This window comes from Melitaea cinxia, chromosome 15 (assembly GCF_905220565.1).
Source record: "Melitaea cinxia chromosome 15, ilMelCinx1.1, whole genome shotgun sequence".
Taxonomy (NCBI): Eukaryota; Metazoa; Arthropoda; class Insecta; order Lepidoptera; family Nymphalidae; genus Melitaea; species Melitaea cinxia.
The window spans coordinates 13,277,379-13,282,108 of NC_059408.1; the positions used below are offsets into that span (position 1 = coordinate 13,277,379).

Genomic DNA, 4,730 nt, shown 5'->3' on the forward strand with positions numbered 1-4,730 from the left:
TGCGTATTATATTCTTTGTCAAATAATCGATCTAAAACTTCTTTTAAGGCCTATTTGAATAAATATGTTTTTGATTTTAGTTTTTTGTTTCTTTTTTTAGTAATTCAGTGCAACATATTTTTTAAACCATATGAAACAAATTTTATAAAACCTGCAACTATTAATATATTATCTATACAAGTGTTTGTTTTATTTAATGTCAAAGTATTTAATAGGACGCAGTCGTTTAACCAAATGAATAATCAACACGCAGGTGCAACGTTTGCAACAGACCCTAATGTTGAAAAAACAATTATAACGGTTCTAATGTAACGTCTGTTATTTCGCATTTCTATCGAAAATGCATTAAATGAACAACAGATAATAAAATGACAACAGATAATAAAATAACGACAGATTAAACACTTGCAATACTTTTTTATGTTAGACCTAACAGTTTAAAAATACCTACCGGTTATTGCAAAAATAATTAAATCCTTTTTAACCGACTTCAAAAAAGGAGGAGGTTACTCAATTCGATCGTATATACTTTTTTTATGTATGTTCAGGGATAACTTCGTCCTTTATGAACCGATTTTGATTATTCTTTTTTGTTGGAAAGTTGATATCCCAAATGTGGTACCATGATAAGGAAACCAGGATCTGATGATGGAATCCCAGAGAAATCCTGGGAAACCCTTGAAAAATGGAGTGACGACTAGTGCGTTTGTTATTTTTTCTTCGTCTACTTACGTTGTATTACCTGTCGATGTAATTGAATTCGGTTTTTTTCGTTTGTGAGCAAACACAACTATTACATTAGAAATACACTTTGTTTTAGCGATAAGGCAACCTCTTGAGCATCTATTTATTGCTGTGAAAATCAATTTTAATAAATAATAGTGTGTAACAAAAAACTAAACTCCAAATATAAAACTTAACAAAGAATTTATAGTTTTTAGCGATTTAAAGGGCGCCTGCGAAATTATCGATAGCCAGTCACACAACGAGCGCCGTCATAAAAACTTTTTTCGAAAGGTTTTTTTTTTAAATATTGCACCTGCAAAGTACAAAAGGGCCGAAAGGTTCACGTATGTCCCGTGTTTTGACAGACCCTTTATGAGACTATTAGAGGCGAATGAAGTAAGTCACGATTTAGCGCCTTTTGAATGGATTTAATGACTTCACTTGACAGTTTTGTTGCTTGTTACAATTTTTTTGGCAAAGGTTGAATTTTTTTTCTGTTACGAAAAATTTGTAACCGGCCTATAATTATGACTAGAGATTTACTTTGTCCGTCTGATATTTGGTAATAAAAACTATTTTCTCTATGTTATTTTACATTTTACAAATGACCGCAGATAATAAATAAGTAAGGTAAAGAGTGAACTTATTTATTAACAACTTATTAGAAACTTGGGGAGGCCTATGTCCAGCAGTGGACTGTGATAGGCTCAAGTGATACATTTGACATTTCTATATTTGAAAGAAATAACTTAACTTTTCCCTTATTTTTCCTTGAAGGACGGCAACGTACTTGAAACTCCTATATAATGTTGCAAATATTTATAGACGACGGTAGCCATTTATCATCAGATGATATATCTTTAATAGAAAAGGTCAAAATTCAAATAACTAAAATTTTTCTTTCATCAATTAAAAATTTTCGATGTCTTCAATAGAAAAGAGTTAATATTATTTCACTATTAAGTCACTCGCAAACGCATCTAGAATAATAAAGCACGACTATTGACGAAATAACAGATTATAAAATAAGATTAAAACTATCTAAGTAACACACAGTAAGTAACACGTTTTGCACAGTAGTCCGATTGCAATCGTGTAAAATGTTACGAATCGTGAGATATAATAACAGAGATTTCTGGACGATATATTGTCATTTTGACATGCCTTTGAACACCATTCACTTTCACATGAGCATGATGGTTTTACGTCTTTTTATAACTTCAAAGCTCATGTGGTTCTAGGTGAAGGGTTTATTAGCAAGTTTATATTTTGAACTGAAAAATTTAATGAAGGTTATTATCTCTACCGCACAGATCCTTAGACTTTTTGTTTTTGGAGTTATACTGCTTTTGGCGCGTTAGTGAAAAATGACGAGAGTAATTTATTACGATACGCGCACACATCGTCAAAAAACCGACACCCTGAAATTAGCTAGTCAACGAAGAAGAAGTTAGCAACGTGAAGTTAGCTAGCTAATCTATAATCTATAATATATATAAAAGCGAAAGGTCACTCACTCATCACGAAATCTCCGAAACTATAACACCTACAAACTTGAAATTTGGCAAGTAGGCTCCTTATAGGACGTAGACATCCGCTAAGAACGGATTTAACGAAATTCGACCCCTAAAGTGGTAAAACGGGGGTTGCAAGTTTGTATGAAAGTCCTGTGTTTTTGAAGTAAGAGACTTGAAATTTAAAATGTATGCTCTATAGATGATGAAAAGATGTTCAAATAATGTATTTTTAGAAATCAACTCCCTTTTGGGGTTAAAATGGGGGATGGTAGGTTCACTCACTCATCACGAAATCTCCGAAACTATAACACCTACAAACTTGAAATTTGGCAGGTAGACTTCTTATAGGACGTAGACATCCGCTAAGAATGGATTTTACGAAATTCGACCCCTAAGGGGGTAAAACGGGGGTTGGAAGTTTGTAAGAAAGTCCTATGTTTCTGAAGTAAGACACTCGAAATTTAAAATTTATGCTCTATAGATGGTGAAAAGGTGTCCGAATAATGTATCTTTAGAAAGCAACTCCCTTTTGGGGTTAAAACGGGGGATGGTAGATTGACTCACTCATCACGAAATCTCCGGAACTATAACACCTACAAACTTGAAATTTAGCGGGTAGGCTTCTTATAAGGCGTAGACATCCGCTAAGAACGAGGTGTCCAAATAATGCATCTTAATCTATATATATATATAAAAGAGAAAGGTCGCTAACTCACTCATCACGAGAACTCAAAAACCGCTGGAGGGTCCATCCATCCAGGTTGGACAAAGATAAAATTTGGCAGGGAGGTAGATTATAGTTAGCAGACGTCCGCTAAGAACGGATTTTACGATATTCCGCCGCTAAGGGGGTTTAATTAGGGTTGATAGTTTGTATGAAACATATAGAGCCTGAAAATAAAACTAAAAATGTGGTGTATAGAGAGGTTTAAAAATAACTATTAAATTATATTAAATTGTGCCTTTTAAAAACTTACTCAGTTTGATAAGTGTTTGAAGTTACTAAAATAAAAAAAAATTTGCGTTAAACATCTTAATAGTAATGCATATCTTCATAATCACGCGGACGGAGTCGCGAGCAACAGTTAGTGTATTATAAAACAAAGTCCCCAAAAGTGTATGTGATCGATTCGCTCAAAATCTACTGAACGGATTTTCATGCGGTTTCACCATTGGAGAGAGGGCTCCACCATTGGCAAGAGGAAGGTTTACGGAACGGCTAAGCCGATTTTGATGAGAGTTTCACTGGAAGTTTGCCGGGAAAACTTTGTGACACACTAATTTCAACGCGGGCGAAGCCGCGGGCACAGCTAGTAAACTATAACTTCTTATGTGCGTACATAAGTACACGCATATATATATATATATATATATATATATATATATATATATATATATATATTCTTTTTTGGCGAAAATAAGGCATATACAATAATAATACAACAATAAAATGATTTATCTTTTGTTTCTTAAGCATTTTTTTTCATACTGTGTTTAAAATTGGCTAAAAACTATTTAATTCAAACGAGAAACGTACCTGAACATGGTAAAATAAAAAAACACACAAACTCTTTTCGATGGGCAATCTTGAAGATAATCGATGATTTACTGAAGAATGTCGTTAATCGGTAGCATTTTAGTAGTCAGTTGCGTGGTAACATGCGAATTCAGATTCTAATTTATTTGGAATGTGGATCAGAAGCTCAAGGAGTGACCAGTATACCACGTATACCTATATGAAAACTTTTTGGATAAACTCTTTACAAAAAATATTTAGCAAAAAAAAAACAAGATGTATGATTACAATATTTTTATCGATTGTGCAATAAACATTAAATACCTATGCTGACAATTTTTTTATAATCATTTTTTTTTTTGGTACATAATGCAAATTTGTAGCTATATTTTTTGTTTAATTTTCCGTAATTATGCAAAAAGGAACCACCCAGCAAAAACGAACTTCTGAGATATCAAAGGATTTACAAAAACATGTGCAGCTCTGTTAGATGAAGCAAAATTAATATATATTTTATTTAAATTCATAGATAAATTACTAATTAAAGTATGAGTATATAAATTTGATCTGAATACTCTTAAACTTTCTAGATAATTAAGAAAATCTGCATGTGGTTCCTTTTAACATGTACTGGTTGATAGATTTTCTAATATGCAAAAAAGAACCACACCCCAGGGACTTACTGATACAAATGAAACTATGTATTTATAATATCGTATTATAGCTTTAATTACCAAAAAATATGTTAAATTATACATATAGACATTTATTCGACGTTATCATTAAATTAGATTTCGAAATCCACCGTATCTAGTCCATCTATGTCGTCTTCTATTGCATTATCACTAATGAGACCATTATAAAAGCTCTTTGCATCTTGTGTAATGAGATATAATATGGATTGAATATCCGCTTGTTTCGCTGGTGATACTGGCTACCCTAATAACGGCCACAGGAGAACTAAATATTCC

The 4,730-nt window shown here is 32.6% G+C and overlaps 1 long non-coding RNA gene across 1 annotated transcript; it reads left to right on the forward strand.

The window, feature by feature from the left end:
• Positions 1 to 2,599: 2,599 nt before the first annotated feature.
• On the forward strand, positions 2,600 to 2,932 carry LOC123660308. Its single transcript, XR_006744165.1, has 2 exons — positions 2,600 to 2,735; positions 2,899 to 2,932. It is a non-coding gene; the product is annotated as an uncharacterized LOC123660308 (long non-coding RNA).
• Positions 2,933 to 4,730: the final 1,798 nt, after the last annotated feature.